At 39.8% G+C, this 17,792-nt stretch overlaps 1 protein-coding gene across 7 annotated transcripts in view; it reads right to left on the bottom strand.

Annotated features, from left to right (window-relative positions):
• Positions 1-17,792, bottom strand: part of msraa (methionine sulfoxide reductase Aa) — a 328,025-nt gene that overhangs the window by 242,333 nt on the left and 67,900 nt on the right. Inside the window, exon 1 of one of the 7 annotated variants that reach the window (XM_069886613.1) lies at positions 9,782-9,912. The exons of the other annotated variants lie outside the window; for them this stretch is intronic. The gene's annotated coding sequence lies outside the window, so the exon portion shown is untranslated. Of the gene's footprint in view, positions 1-9,781; positions 9,913-17,792 lie in introns of those variants that run through there. 7 annotated transcript variants of the gene reach the window in all.

Here is a 17,792-nt window from a genome sequence, read left to right as displayed (position 1 = left end):
AATGAGGACTGGCTCATTGCAGCCCAGAAGACTCTGTAGCCACCCGACGAACGCAGCGAGCACGCAGACCTGGGATGACACCAGCCACTGTCCCAGGTGACCTTCACAGCGGGAAAGTGGGGAATGCTGGCCAATCCCAGGTCAACACTCTGATGACACAGGGCCCTGATGTCAGCGGCTGGGGCCCATATGAGCGTGACAGCCACAGCAATAAACCAGTCTCATTTTCCAAGGCTTTGGTGTCCTGTTGTTCTTCGACACACTCGCATAGCATGAACGCTACAGCGAACACCTTTGATGAAGTTGGGAGCAAATGTTCAGCCACCAAAATGCCTTGGTCATGGTTTGCTCATAACAACTGTTTGAATAAAATTGTGATTGAATAAAATGGCATCACCAAGGATGAAAAACTGGTTAGTAAGAGTCTTTATCTTTATTCAGAATCAGAATTTATCGTCATGAACAAGTCATGAAATTCAGTGTTTTTTATAGTGCAAGCATTCATATTATTACCATTTTATAACATTAACAGGGTTAATTATCTATAATGCTATTATTCATCTTTTGGACAGATTCATGGAGATGCAGCAATAGTTAAATGTTTTCAATGAATATGACTGAAAATAAAGTAAAATACTTTAAGGGTTATATATTCCTGCAAGTGAAGTTTGTTCAGTTAAGTACTTTTGTCTTTTAGACTGTTCATTCTTAATGCAAGTGTATTAGTTCGGCATTGTCAGAGTAAGTCTCAAGCAACCAGAAAAACTTGCTTATCCAACATCTATCAGTCCCCACAGGTGCCAGATACCAGGGGTTTTACTATATGATAAAGAAATCCCTGAATTATTCTGGGGCATAATATCAACCATTTTATCATCTATTCTAGACCTGAAAAATGGCAATCACCCAATGCAATTTCAAGGTCGGAAAACATGACAATATAGTATTTTACAAGTAGTAGATGCAAATCAACTGAAAAATATAAACTTAAGACCCAAGTGGAATCCACAAGCCTGTGAATAAGATTTCCTTGAACTAAGCCCAACTGATGAAGTGTTCCAAGATATTATATATTGATTTGAGATGCATCTGCATTGCAACACAAAATTCTTTTACAACAAAATGATAAATCAGAAACCTTACATGTGACAACTGTACAATTTACTAAGTTCATATTCCATTCTTACCATCTGAAATCATCTATTTTCAAAGCTGAAATGCTATTATGTATTTAAAAAAGATCATTTCAATTCTGTATGAAAACTATCAAAAAAATGCAAACCCATTCAAGTTTTCTTCAGTCACTGTTTACTTTCAAATGTATTTTCTTATATTCCAAAATGCCAGTCATCAAGCTTGCTAGTACATTACGTTTACATCAGGAATCATCTTTGAAAATGCTGTCGGATAGTATTTTCCTGTGTCTAAAATACCTAGGAACATTTTGAGACTTTAATAATACTTTAGAAATATCACTGTTAAAGTGATTGCTTAAGACTTCATATTTTATGACCTCTCCATTACCCCTCTATCTTGCTATTATAATCACATTTTCAAATTAATTAATTTTGTCACTGTATCTGTGGGAATCAACCTTCCATCATCTCACGTTTTTGACCTTTCAGATGGTTGACTAAACTGTCCCTATCCAATGTTCCTGTTGGTAGGACTTTCCTTACCATGTTCCATTTTCTATCCAGTCCTGGTCAGAAAATCACCTGCTATGGAGTCTCTGGAGTCTCCCAAGCACATTGATGGCCTGTTTCTTGCCTGCTTGCTACCCTTTGGTGACAATACTGTTATGAGCCCAGAGGACCCCAAAGCCCAGCAGAAATTGATAATCATCACGACAAATGGTTACTTAAACAATATTTGCTTTTAATTATCTTTAAACATGAAAACAGAATCAAACTTTAACTTATCACTATTAACCTAATTACCCAACTTAACCCCCTTCTAATTCTAAGCGCACGTGTATGTAATGTGTGTGTAAATTTAAGAAAAGTTCTTTGGTTCACAGTTCAATTTCACTTCTCATTCCTCCAAGTTCCCTGGTTGCAGGCAATTCTTATACTGTGCACAGAATTTAACATATATAAAGTTCACCAGGCTTTGGTGGTTGAAAGGTAAATGGTTACCGCTCAGGAAGGTTCTTGTCAGTTTTCAGAGAGATTCTTTGTACGCTGACACCCACAACTGATTCCTTTTTAAAATCAGCCACTTCAGTGTCTTGCCAAAGAAACTTGCCTCCTCAGGGTTCTCCAGATGATAACCTTCTTTCAGGTCACCAGAGTGCCTTTTTGTTGCTCTTATTCCAAGTGAAACATTGGACAGCCAGTCCTCTCCTCTTGCATGAACCACAAGGGCTTTGACCAGGCTGAACTAAGCACTCACAACCCATCTTCCAAATGGAGTTTTCTACAAGCTTGTCAGCTTGTCCTGTTCCAGTCCCACTTGCCACTGCTGACTGTAAAACTGTAGGACTGATCTCTCTCTCTCTCTGAGAGAGAAACCTGTTTTACTTTCTCTGCTTGCAAAACCACATAACTAACCTTCCTAGAACAGCAAGTTCCACTCCAGACAATGTGACTCCAACAAGTTCTTCCATCTGTTGCCTTTTTGTACACAATCCATTAGTGAAGTCTTTTGGGCACTCTCCAAAGCCTCTGCAAAGGTTCTGCGACTGATATATCTAGCATTAGCAGAGCTCCAGTATTTTAAATAAGATCTGTTTTAAAGTGTTTGTATGTGACCTATACTAACAGACCTGTCCCATTTATCTCCCAAAAACTTATCTATAATCTGACACAATCTTCAATGTACTTCAGTAAACTTATCAAACAGGGCCTGCCTTTTCTGATTCCATGCTATATCTGCCTGATGGATCCATTTCACTCCAGATGCCTAGCTATTTCTTCTTTAATGACAGCTTCAAGCATTTTCCCAACTTCAGATGTTAAACTAAGAGTAAATTATCACCAAAGCCTCAACTATAATTTCTGTAATTTCTTTCAGTACACTGGGATGTATTCCATCAGGACCAGGGGACTTACCTATCTTTAGACCCTCAAGTTTTATGAGTACTACCTTTTCTCCCATCATATCATCTGCCTTCAGCATTTCCTTTGGCATTTTCCTTCCTCGTGAATTTCCTGCCTGTGTGAATTTATCAATCTGTTTAATCACTTGATTACATCATTGTTATAGGCAATAACCAATCAAACTAAAGGAGAAATTAATATTACAGACAACGCTTGATATTCTCCAGACTGGCCACAAATGCACTGTGTCTTTTTATTTCATATGTGGTTATAACCACTACCAAACCAACTTTAAATCACCATAATTGTTTGTTTACTCCAATTAACTTCATCACAGGTGATTTGTAAATTAGGTATTTTTTGGTTTGAAATTTTATCTTGCTAATCAAATGACACCCTCTGAATATTCGGTGTAATAAAAATTGGATTATGTTGGCTGAATGATGAAAGTCAGACCATGAAGCAGAAGTTTTCACTCCATATTGTTTACAACAAAATGTTGGACTTGAGAGACTCAAAAGAGAAAGACCTTACTTAGAACAAGAGGTCAGCCAAATATCTCCATGACAAATGCAATTATGTTTAATTAAATCATTAATTTGATAAACTAGACATGAATGAACCTTAATATTTAATCAAGTTGGCATTGTGTTCATGATATTCCAATGATGTTGGTTTCAACTAACTGTTCCATATCCAGAAACCTTGCACACTTAAAATAAATAGAACAGTAGTACTGTGCTCTGGTTACTTCTGTTATACGACAGCAAGGTAGAAATCCATGTAAAATTATCAAAGGATATTTAGGATAAAGGATTAGAGAAAACTTCTGATTAATCTGGTCATACCATGTGTGATTTTCTTTTGTATCTGTCTACTCATCACATACTTTTCAAATGTTGTGAAATATGACGACCAACTGCTACAGTATACACAGGGAGTCCTAAACCCCTGACAATAATCGAGCTGTATTTCAGATTTTATAACATAACCAGTGTTCCTGTCCCTCCCATCCAACTACCAAGTTAATTCAAGCTATGAACTTGATTTTGACATGGTAATATGCACAATTACCCAGAATTAAAAGAAAGCAAATCTAACATGATCAATGATTGCCTCCACAGCTTCTTATTCATCAGCAAAGCAATGTAAAGGATAATTAGTGGTTCAATCAGATGATACTAACCCACCAATCAACAGCCTTTGAATGTGCAGTCACATCAAGACACAGCTAGTTGCATCAACAAAGGGATTAGTCTTCTTTGCCATCAAGACAGATTTTGATTTAAGCGTAGCTAAATTGGTCAACTCAAAACACGGTGAAAATCTTCCAGTCATCAGGGACATATTTGTTAATATACTTATGATCAATAGAAACTCAATCGTCTCACCATAACGTCATGGTAGGAAAACCTCAGGGAGCTACCATTGCCATAACCATCTGAAGTCATTGATATTGTCATTTCTTCAGTTCCAAGATGACTTTTCCCAATATATTTGCTTCAATTAAGGAAAATTAAAGACAACATCTTTGTGCAGCACACATAATCTGGAACAGAAATGAAGCTTGGAGCCAAGTTAACTCGTCATTCATCTCATTCCTAAATCCAATTTGAGAAACAGGTCAGCAAGAATATAAACCAAAAATCATAAAATAATTCTTACAGTGATGCAAATGGTGAAGGCAATCATTTATTTGCCATTTTTCCTTAGAACACCCTCTATAACCATACTATTTATTTCCCTTTCATGAACCATACACCAAGACATCATCTTATAAATCTTTGATGATCTCAGAACTATACACTGTTTTTTTTAAAACCAAAGCAAGTAATAGGCTTCAACGTTACTCACTGATCTTAATCACCATTTTCTTCACAGGAAACTTTAAAAATTGCCTGAGATATGCATCTCATAATTTTGTTTCAATTGTTTAAATGACAGTTTGTTACATATGAGGGAATACAATTCCAATTAAAAAGATCATTGAGAGGTTATAATGCACATAATATTTCACTGATATTTGTTAAATCTGAATTAACGGGATGCTTTACAAGAGGATGCTGCATCACAAATAATACAAGAATAAGCTCGTTTTATGTTCCATTAAAGGACGAATTAAATGAATTTTAAGAATCTATTTTTTAAACTAATTGATATTCCTGAGATTTGTTATTGTCCAGTACTGTTTATTATATCAAATTGCAGCAAAAAACGTCCATTTGGCTGCAACCGTTTTAGATGCTAGATTCCCAGATACTGCAGAATTCATTCACAGTTTTATTGAAATAGCTGATCTACCTGCATACAGACAAGAGTCCAAAAAAGAGAGGCTCCAGAGATCAGGAGGCTGCTGAATGTTTACAGGATTGCCTCAAGTCAGTGGATTGGGTTGTGTTCAAGAACTCAGCTGATGATCTCAATGATAATATCAGAGCTGTTACGGACTTAATCAAAACGACTATGGGCAAGTTTGTCCCCACCAAATCGTTCAGGGTTTTTGTTGTAGGAAAAGAAACTTAAGCACAGAGGAATTACTGCTTAGGAAGCCTTTATTTTAAAAAGCCTGGTACCAGGGAGAGACCAGTGTCCTCCATAAGGCGAAGAATCAAGTCTCTGCTTAGCTACAGAAACTGGTACATTTATAATCAGAATACATGTGATAACGGGAACATTTGCAACTGAAAAAAAAGCTCTTTACAAATTGGGTCAGACATCCATCAACTTGAAGGTCGTTAAAGCTTATCAAAACAGAGAAAGAACCAAAAAGAAACGTGAGGAAGAATTCAGTACTCCCTGTTAGATGACATTGCCTAACTCATCACCTAGCTTCACAGGAGATGCCAGGGTGGGGGTTTTAGAACAGCCATTAGTCATTTGTTCTGGGAAGACAGTAAAGTTATGTGTGAAACTTAATCTTGTAAGAGACTAAGTAATAAAAGCAAATTGTGAAGCTTTAATTCATAAAATTTCATCCACAGTTTTCCCAATCAGAAGCCCTAGATGAACATCGAAAAAACAGCATTTGCTTCATCATTAGTAAAATACAAAACTCTGCAGAAACTGTGGTTGAAGTAAAAACATGATGCTGGGGAAACTCAGCAGGTCTAACAGTTTACTTTCTGTAGCAAAGATAAAGATACATAACCAACATTTAGGCTAGAGCCCTTCATCAGGTATGGCCGGATACAGGTACAAATGATTTGAAGGAAGTGAGATGAGTCAAAGGAGAAGTTGTTTCAAGTGAGAACAAGTTCTGCCAGGTAGAGGAAGGTGGTGGTAGAATCAATGAAGAGATAGAGGGCATGTGAGATATCGCAGATTGGACCATGGGAGAAAAGATAGAGTCAAGGTAAAACTAAACTAATTTTGTGGGGCAAGAGCAAGCAGAAACAATAGGTCTACCCAGATGGTTAAGTTCATGCATCTTGGGTAAAAGGTAGAGCTGGGCAGTGTGGGGATGGGAGACAATAAGGATGGAGGTCATGGGAGGTAGATGACAAGGTTGGAGACATTGGCTTGATGATCTGTTGTGGAGTCCTGTGGAAGTGGCAAGAAGAATGTCTAAAAGCTTCGTATGGCCTCAGCAAGATAGACCACCACAGCACCGCCCTTGTTTGCAGGTTTGCTGGTGAGGTTGGGATTGTTGCAGAGAGAGCGGAAGGCAGATGAGAATTAGAGAGGAGAGTTGTGAAGTCGATGCTTTGGCAGCAATTGGAAATAAAAAAGATCCAGAGCAGGCGGCTGCCCAGGATAAGGGGTCCAAGAGGAGGAAGAAGGCTTAAAGCGGGAGAAGGGGTCTTGCGTGGGGTGGGGGGAAGGTGATCGAGAGACACAGTTGCAGAACTAGGCCTGGAGACGGAGGTGACAGAAGAAAATTTCAGCATTGTGGTGTGCACAGAACTCATTAATGTGTGGCAGAGGGGGATGAAGATAAGGCCTCTACAGAGAACTTAGCATTCTGACTCAGAGCAGGGAAGATCAGAGTGGATGTTAAAGACCAAACAGCGAGAATCAGTGTGGTGGAGGGTTAGGGAGGTCATAGAGTAGAGAAGGAAGATAGAGGAGGTTGGAAGGTAGAGATGGAAGGTGGGGGGTTGGGGAGGTCAGAGAGTGGAGGCAGGGGTGTTGGAGGATGAAGTTGGTGGGTGGGGGAAGTCATAGGGGGGGAAAGCGGGTTGTGGGGGGTCACTGGAGAGAAGTAGTGAGAAGAGAAGGTCTAAGAGTTAGGGGGTTGGGAAGAAGAGGGGAGCTCAGTGGGAGAGATGGGATAGAGTAGCAAGAGGAGTAGGGGGATAGCAGAGCAGAGTGAGCTCCCTCGATGACTATCGCCCAGTAGCGTTCACATCTACTGTAATAAAATCCTTTGAGAGGTTGTTCATGGCCACATTTAACTCGTACCCAAGGAAAAACCTGCACCCATTGCAATTATCCTACTGTCACAATTGCTCCACGGCAGGTGCAATCTCACTGGCTCTTTACTCAGCCCTGGATCACCAAGACAGCAGCAACACATGAGGCTTTTCATCGATTATAGCTCAGCTTTCAACAGTATTATCCCCTCAGTACTGATCAGCAAGTGTCAATACCCTGGCCTCTGCACCTCCTCTGAAGACCAGTAATGGAGAACAGTAATGTTTCCTTAAGCACACCTCAAGGATATGTGCTTAGCCCACTGCTCTACTCTCTCTACACCTATGATTGTGTAACTAGGCATAATGCAGATGCCATCTACAAATTTGCCAATGACACCATGGTTGTCAGCAGAATCACAGACAGCAATGAGCAGGTGTACAGGAGTGAGATAAATCAGCAGGTTGAGTGGTGCCCCATCAACAACCTTGCACCCATCATTATCAAAACTGAGGAACTGATTGTGGACTTCAGGAAGGGGAAACCAGGAGAACACAAACCAGTTCTCATCAAGGGGCAGCAGTGAAAGGGTAAAGAACTTCAAATTCCTGAAAGTTAACATCTGCAAAGACCTATCCTGGGGCCTTCAAACTGATGCAGTCATGAAGAAGTTTCACCAGTATTAACTTCGTTAGAAGTTGAGATTTAGTACGTCACCAAAGACTCTTGAAAATTTCTACCCATGTACAGTGGAGAGCATTCTGACTGGTTTTGAAGTGCCAGAGAATTGGGAACTCAGCCAGAGCAATCATGGGCATTCATCTTCACTCCATTAAAGACGTTAAAGTCAGTGTCTCAAGAAAGCAGCTTCTATCATCAAGGACCATCACCACCCAGGCCATGCCCTCTTCCCACATTGCCACCAGGAAGTACAGGAGTCTGAAGACGAGCCAATGGTGCAAAAACAGATTCTTCCTCTCCTCCGTGTTTTCTGAATGAACAATGAACCACAGACAGAACCTTACTTTTCTTTTCAATAGTATATTCACATTGATGCACAATGACGCTGCTGCAAAACAACAAATTTTGTTTCACATGTTCATGACAATAAATTCTGATTCATTCTGACCTGCTGAGAGCTAGATCACAAGCATTTAAGACCTGAAATCAAGAACACTGCACAAATGTTATGGAAAGCCTTCTACCAGGCAAAATGGAGATTCCAGACAAGAAAGGAAACAATAAGGGTACCCCGACTGCTGTGGCAGAGCCTAAATGACATAACCTGCTACAAAGCCAAATCCAGTGCAATAGGTGACAGCAAAGCTTCACTCCCAGATAAGCTCAATGCCCAATTTGATCAGAAAAAGGAAGAACACTGCGGATCCCCACATCTTCTGATGATCCTGTACTTTCAGATTCCAAAGATGACATGCGTGCAGCCCTCAGAAGAGTGAATCCAAGGGACGTGTCCTGTCTGGACAGAGTACCTGGCTAAGTACTGAAAACTAGGCCAACTGGCTAGTGTACTGACAGATATCTTTAACATCTCAGTCTGGCAGGGCAAGGTACCCACCTGTTTCAATCGTACCAGTGCCCAAGAAATATATGGTAACCTACCTGAATGATTACCAACCAGTGGCACTCACATCCACAATGCTGAAGTGCTTTGAAAGGCTGATCTTGAAACATATTAGCTCCTGTCTGAGCAGCAATATGGATCCATGCCAATGTGCCTACTGCAGCAACAGGTCTACAACAGATGCCATCTCACTGATTCTACACAAAAGCCTGAAACATCTGGATAGCAAAGACAAATACATCAGGATGCCCTTCATTGACTACTGTACAAAATTCAACACCCATCATCCCCTCAAAACTAATCAGCAAATTCTAAAACTTGGGTCTCAGTACCCCACTGTGCAATTGTATCCTGGATTTCCTCACATCCAGACCCCAAATCAGGGCAGACTGGCAAGAGCATCTGTTCCACAATCTCCATCAGCATAGGAGCACCACAGAGTTGCACACTTCACACTTTGGTCTTCTCGTTTAACACCTATGACTCTGTGGCTCAGTATGACAACATCACCATATACAAATTTACTGACAATACCACCGTAGTGGGTTGTATAAAATGGGGGAAATAAATCACCATATAGGAAGATTGAAAAGGGGCTGAATGGTGTACTCACAACCTTTCACTCAATGTCACTGTTGATTGTAGGCTTTAGAAAAGGAAAACCACCAGAGGTGTACAATCCAGTGATCAATGGAGGATCAGAGGTGGAGAGAATAAGCACATTTAAATTACTTGTCTCATTATCTCAGAGTACTTTTCAGGACCCATCATACTTATGCCATCATGAAAAAAAGCACATCGGTACCTCGACTTCCTTGCAGATTCGGTATGTCATCAGAATCCTTGGCAAACTTCTACAAATGTGTAGTGGACAGTGTGCTGACTGGCTGCATCACAGCCTGATATAGGGGCACCAACACCTTGGAGCAGAACGACCTGAAAAAGGTAGGGAACACAGCCCAGTATATCATAGGCAAAATTCTCCCCAGCATCGGGAATATTTACAAGGAATGCTGCCGATGGAGGGCAGCAACAATTTTCAAGGATCTACACCACCCAAGGCAGGCTTGGTTCTCGCTGCTGCCATAAGGAAAGAGGTGCAGGTGCCACAGGATTCATACATCCAGGTTCAGGAATAGTTGCTACCAATTAACCATCAGATTCCTAAACCAGAGACTCAATAAGAGACTAATTTAGGAACTCTTACTTTGCTAGCTATTTATTAAGAAATATTTATTTTCAGTATTTGTAGATTGTTTAAATTTCTTTCTTTTGTTTACATTTCTCTCTGAGTACAGTTTATGGTTACTGGTAATTAGAAATTCTGCCTGGCCCGCAAGAAAAAGAATCTCAGGGTTGTACTCTGACAATATATTTAATTTTTTTTTTTATTTCCACTAGACCCAGTTGCATTGATTTGGAAGTGACAGAAAAACCAAGTCCAATTATTATCCATGAAGCCAGATAAAATTAGATAATACATGGGCAATAAAAAGACATAGACTTTTAAGCACCTTCGATTACCTCAAAAGATCACAAGTCACTCGAGCTATCGTAGTCACTACTTACCCATATACCTACAATAAGGCACCAAAAAACAAAATGTAATGACCGTCACGACTTGTAACAGAATACAAGAATTCCCACTGAAAAGAATAAAAAAGAAGCTTCTTCAACTGGAAGTATTTTTAAGAACACAAGGATGAACTAGAGAGCGCAACACAATTTTTGCAAACAGAACAATCGTTATGTGACCAGATTGGCGATTGGGATGTCACTTGATCAAGAAACGCTTCTAGCCAGAGGTGACAACCATACTTTTCTCAGATGCTGAAATCCTAGAGGATCTTAAACAGATTCCTTTTATTTATGACTCAGGTAAAGTTGAAAATGACCAAGAATCATACAGAGCTTAACTCTGTACATAAATAGTTCTCCAACACATGAAGAACTGCTCACTGACTAAGATGCCCAACATTGGCATTGCTTACAGATCCATGGTTTGTAAAGAAACAAGCCTTCAAAGAAAAAAATTACGTCTTCTGTGCGATTTCCAGACGATCCACCAGTGTCCATCTTTAAAAGATTAAAAATCGTTGTCTTAGTCTTTGCGTATACATTTAGAGGAAGTTTGATTTCAATGTTCAATGGATAATTAATGGTACTTGCTAAGCACAACCTCCTCACAGAAGTCCAGTTTGGGCTCTTCCAAAGTCACTCAGCATCTTTCCTCATTACAGCCTTACTCCAAACATGTTCAAAAGAGCTAAATTCCAAACAAAGGAGAGTTGCTGCTCTTGACATCAAATCAGCATTTTATCAAGGAGCCCTAGCTCAACTGGAGTCGATGGAAATCAGAGGGAATAACCCAGAGCAAAATAAAATGGTAGTTGAAGCTGAATCATCTCAGCCACAAGTCATCTATGTAGTGTTGCCCAGGTTGGGTCCTTCACCCAGCTATTTACCATTGACTTTTACCAATGACTTTTCTTCAGTTATTAAATCAAAAGCAGGGATGTTTGCTGTTGACTGCACAGTTCAGAAACATTTGTAACTCCTAAGATAATGAACCAGCCCACATCCAAATGCAGCAATACCTCGACAGTATCACTGAATCCCTCACTATCAACATCCTTGATGTTACAATTGACCAGAAACTGAACTGATATAGCTATATACACCATGTGGCTACAAGTTAGAGGTAAGGAATCTGCAGTGAATAACTCACTCACAACTCTCTAAAAGGTTGTCTACTATCTAGAAACTTAAGTGAGGAGTATAATGGAATACTCTCCACTTGCCTGATAAGTGCAGCATCAACACTCAAGAAGCTCGACACCACACATGACATAGAAGCCCACTTGTTAGGTACAATCATTCACTCCACCACCAAAAGCAGCAGATTGCACCATCTACAAGATTCACTGCAGAAACTCACTAAAATTCTGTGGGTAGCATCTTCTAAACACATGATCTTAACCAGCTAGAAAGATAAAAATATGGAATACCACCACCTGGAATTTGCCCTCCAAGTCACACATAATCCTGATCTTGAAGGATATCATAGTTCCCCCCACCCCCCCCCCCCCACAATAAATAAAGCATATGGTACTTCCTTCATTGTTGCTCAGTCAAAATCCTGGAACTCTCTCTGCAATATTATTGTGGATATACTCTCACCTCAAGCACCCATTGAAGAGAGCAGCTCTCCACATGGCAAGGACAATTAAAGGGCAATAAATGCTGATTCAGCCTTTGAAGCTAGCATTGCTTCAGTGAATAAAAATACTTCCACTGTAAGTTGAGTATTTGATGGTTATCTCAATGGAAATTCACTGATCAATGAAGTATGAATGATGTCATGGCAATAACATCTCTATTCCTGTAGACTGAAATGTGTTGCAATTCCAGTTAGAGATTAAGGAAGGAAACAGAAAACTGTAAAACAAGACACCACAAGCTAAAGTTTATCATGTATTTAAGTTACCGTCAGTACCTGAGGCACTTCATGTGATGTACATTTGCATTTTACAGCATGCAAACAATGTGCCTTCCTTAAAGCAACATGGTTACATTAAAAAGAATATTATGGAATAGACACAACATTGCAGAACAGCCAATGGAGTCTGTTGCAGTTCTTGTATTAGCCATCCAGTCAGTTCCAGTGTAAATATTTTGTGTCATTATCAAATTTGTTGCAGATTTTGGTGAGCAGAGGACTATAGCAAGGGACTAAAAATGGGAAGAACCACACCCCACCCCCCCCCCACAACCATTAAGAAGCATAGGAGATGTTTCGACCAGCAAGAGGACCTCATTACAGTCTTACTCCAAACATGTTCAAAAGAGCTAAATTGCAAACAAAGGAGAGTTGCTGCTCTTGACATCAAATCAGCATTTTATCAAGCAGCTAAAGGACCCACACAGGATGTCGGCTGATGGTAACATGGTCAAAGGACCCACAAAGACTGCAGGTTGCTGGAGACTGGCTCATGAGAACCAGGTATTTGAGCTAGAATTTGAGAGGGTACTGAGGGCATGAGGGTTCCCGAAGAACCTTGGGCGCTGAAGGCTTCCTGATTGTTTCAGACGTTTGGATCTGGAGGTCAGTTGCCAATGGATAGAACAGGTGTCTGTGCAGCTACAGAGGCTACAGGAGAGCAGGAGATGATCCACAGATACTCGATGACTCTGAAAGGACTCTCTTTTGCTTCTCTTTCTCTTACTGTAAAGGAAAGTAGGAAATACTAATGGCAACTCTTAGTCAGCAAAGGAAATTTTGTGTATTTTTTTAATTTTTGAAATTTGACATACAACATGATAACAGGCCATTTCAGCCCATGAGCCTGTACCACCCAATTACTCCCAACTAACCTACAACCCCCGGAACATTTCAAACAGTGGGAAGAAACTGGAGCCTGCAGGGAAAACCCATGCAGACACAGGGAGAACGTACAAACTCATTAGACAGCACGGAATTTGAACCTGGTCCCAATCGCTGGTGCTGTAACAGCATTGCGCTACTCGCTACACTAACAGTGCCGTCTACAAATGTAATGTAATATTTCATGACAAGAAAAGAATCTGGATTCTTAAATCTTGATTTATGCTGACCTAAGTGTCTATTTATGTTTTGCTTGATTAGTTTTTTTTAAAATCATGCTCACCTCTGGTTAATTGCATTTCATAGTTGTCAGATTTGTCCTTGCATTCGTTTCAGAACAAGACTAGTATTTACTATTCATAAGTCCTTTGGCAATACTCCCAGATGTATAGAGATTAGATGATTGTTACAATTCCTTCCTCAAGTTTCATCCATCTATTCACTGCAGAACAGGTAACTTATCCGTCAAAATAACCACCTTTTGAGGTACTCCTCCAACTCAATTTTTACCTTTAAATTTTTTTTAATTTTAAATTTGAATTCATCTTCATCATTTCTTCCAGCTACCATTTTGGGTTTACCAAGAAAATGGATGCTACCAAAAGACTAATTACACACCAAACTTGTCCTCTACCAGCATTAAAACTTTACCTTTTTAGAAACCAATTATTTTGACTCCTTTTTCTACTTCAAAGCAATCTATAAAATTGCTAACGTCACCATTGTTGGCTATATACAGGTAGTCCTCAACTGCTGACCGACGCACGTTACATCCACCCGCACACACAACCAATTTTTTTTAAAATCTTTATTAAAACTACTATACAAGTGCAATTTTTGTATTAAAAGTACTATATACAGAGGTCCCTGCTCCTGGTGGCAGCCCAAAATTCACAGTCCCCGTGACAGCCCAAAGTCTCCATTCCTTGCAGCAGCCCAAGGTCCCCATTCCCCGATTTACGACCAACCAGAGTTACAACCAATCCCTTGGTCCCCATTATGGTCGTAAGTCGGGGACTACCTGTAATGGGAAATGATGAGTCTGAATAGTCAGAATATAGGATGGAGATGAAGAATCTGGTTGTGTGATGCCAGAACAACTTTGATCTCAACATCAAAAAGACCAAGCAGCTTATTACAGACTCTAGGAAGGGGAAGTATGCACCTGTCTTCATTGACAGGGCAAGTGGAAAGGATTAGAACCTTTGAGTTCCGAGGTCCACATATCAGAGGACCTCTCCTGCAGCCAGCACATCAAAGCAACTGTGAGAAGCAACATTTAAGAAGCCTGATGAGATTTGGCATATCATTTTGAAGACAGGTTGTGAGTTCTGAGTTCAACCTGTTGAAAACCCTTGTGGTCCATACAAAAGGTAATTTCTTGTTGGTTTCAGAGAGAGATCTGTTGCTTGTTGTACACCACAAACTGATTCCCTCCGATCAGCCACTTCAATGTCTTGCTGAAGAAACTTGCCCCTTCAGGGTTTTCCCAAATGATAATCTCTTCTTCTGCAGGTCATCATAGGGTTCCTTTTGTTTCACTTATTTCAGGTGAAACACACTAGCCAGCCATTTCCTCTTGTATGGACCACAAGGGTTTTCAACAGGTTGAACTCAGAACTCACAACCCGTCTTCAAAATGGGGTTTCAACAAACTGCCAGCTTGCCATGACTGCAGAAACTAGTTCTCTCTCTCTCTCTCTCTCTCTTAGAGAAAGCCTGATTGGTTTCCTCTCTCTCTTCTTGCAAAACCACATGACCTTCTTAGAACAACCAACAGCAACTAAAAAGATTGCAGCACTGGACCCAAACTTCTGAGTTTGTTCATCTGCTGTTTTCAAAACAAGAATTCATTTACACCTGGCAGTCTCTATTTTATTGTCTTTGCAAAGGCTCTCGGTGCCTGCATAACTCACTTTCAGCAAAGCTCTTGCATTTTAAATGAGATCTGTTTTATGAAGTGTTTGTGACCTAACTCTAACCCCACAATACATCTCCTTCAAAAATTTATCTATATACAATATAAAATATGATATAATCCATCACATGCTACTCAACTACAGGCATGCACCACTTAAAGTCCACGATACGTTCTGTGAAATTGGGCATTATGTGAAATAGACATTGTGCAAACACCACATTACTGTATATACTTAGCAAAACTATATGGGATACTGAATTTGCGATACATTTTTAAATCACTTTTTAAACTTTTATGTAAACACTTTCTTAGCCTATATCAGTGGTTCCCAACCTTTTACTTTCCACTCACATACCACTTTAAGTATTCCCTATGGTATAAGTGTTCTGTGATTAGTAAGTGATTGCTTAAGGTTGTATGTGAGTAGGAAGTAAAAGTTGAGAATCACTGCTCTAGACCCAATTATTACTGAAATATTCTGCTTGAGAAAAATTGTCATTGGCTCATTTCCTTTGGAGTTATGAAACTGTGCATATAACGTATCAATTTGGAATGATTAAAATAATGGTTTTCAAATTTTTCTTTCCACCCACATACCACCTTAAGCAATCCCTTATTAATCACAGAACACATGGCATAGGGAATACTTAAAGTGGTATGTGGGTGGAAAGTAAAAGGTTGGGAACCACTGGCCTATATTAACACACAATTAAAGAAAGAGGATCAGGATCATCCACATCACATCATTTGTTCTCAAATTCCTCAATCTTCCACTGGAAGAGTTTCCGGTCAAATAACCTCCATTGATGAACTGTCACTCTGTAATGCCTGAAGGACCTGGCTGAGGCTATTCTTGGGAAGGTGTTGGCTTCTTCAGGAATATGTCAGGTGTTGTTTGCCTAGTTTGCTTTTTCTTTTCTTCATAAATTTCTTTATATACAGCAAACACTGTGTGAGCATTTCTCTTTATCAGTGTAAAATGTTCAGTGTTTGAGTCCAACTCTTCAGCACTCTTCAGCAAGTTGTTAAGGTCTGCAAAGAATTTGGCTAACCCTTTACCAATGAACCTCTCCTACACCTGTTCTTCTTCTCCTTCTATAGTTTCCTTTTCCCTTGCCTCTTCTTCAGTTCCGGTTATGTCCACTACATCTGGTTCTCGTCTTCTATCGGGATTTCTGACTGAACTCCGTTATAACTTTATAAGACTACGGACATTTCCCGATTGGACGTTAAACGGTGCACACCTGTGTTTATAATTCTAATTTTCACAAAACCACACAAGACCAGGTATGTCTATTATTTGGCCACATAAGACTAATGGTACAGCAATTCTACCAGTAAGTCTACAGCCTCGAATGTGGTGAGGCATACTGGCAAGGTCATCATGCATGTTACAGCTGACAATGCTTCATACATCATTAATTTCAACTCCAGTGGGACTGCAGTGTAAAGTAGAAATGAATTATCAGCTGGCAGTAGCCACATCTGAAATCTCAAAGCTTCTTTATGCAATCAATGACTTCGTAAGCTGCAACACTAGCAATTCGCCCACATCACTAGTGCTCACAAGTGTACTGAGAGAAGGGCAAGAGGTGATTCATCATCATCAGAAACCATGGCTCTAACTCTCAAGTCAAATTAATGATGCCAGGTAGTTAAGCGGGATATCTATTTTGTAGCTCTATTATATTGTTCAACAGAATACATTACCATATTCATATCTAGCAAAGGTGTAAAATAGTCATGGCACTCAAAGGATTGTTTCCTGTTTTTAAAACCATACAACAGCAGCTGACATTACTTGTGAAGGTGTCTGGCACTCAGAGCATTCATTCAACAGTCTACAATCTGTGCCATCTTTCTTTTTCCCCTCTCCCTCCACTCTAAGCATATGCAAATGTGCCTGCAGGCTGCCTGCACCACTGTCAGCCAGCCAGTGAGCAGTTCTGCTGCCTCTCCTCCCATCGGAGTCTGACAGTGATAGATGATCATCCTTATTGGTCAGCTCAGGTTAATACATTTGGACCCTTCTTGCCTTCTGTTCCAAAATGTTTCCCCCTTCAACCTGATTTTTTCAATGATCCAACCATTTGTATGTTAAGAGGTTACCTCCCCTTTTGTATTACCTCATTCTATCTCGATCTGCTCTCAACATTCACAGAACTACAGAAAACATTCAGCATTGATTTTTTTTTGCTGCTGCTACAATATTTATGTGAAGAAGTCTTGATACTTTTCCACAACTGCATCCTTCAATTAAAAAAAAGTAGCCATCAATTACAAAAATTTACAAACTGAGTGCATCAGAATATAAATATTCTGACCAGTCCATAGCATTTATGACCAAGACTTTTTATTGGCTTTGAAACAAAATTGATGTTCAATTACTACAACAAATTTGGGAGAATGCCGACCACAAACCTCCATCTCTTAAAACCACATCATTATGAGCACACTAAGATTTAGATATGTGAAAGCGGACGATACAACTTTTTTTCTTTGTTTTATGTG

The sequence above is a fragment of the Narcine bancroftii genome, chromosome 6 (genome assembly GCF_036971445.1).
Source record: "Narcine bancroftii isolate sNarBan1 chromosome 6, sNarBan1.hap1, whole genome shotgun sequence".
NCBI classification, from domain to species: Eukaryota; Metazoa; Chordata; class Chondrichthyes; order Torpediniformes; family Narcinidae; genus Narcine; species Narcine bancroftii.
Note: the sequence above shows the minus strand (reverse complement) of the source record. Positions and strands in the feature narration are given on the sequence as shown.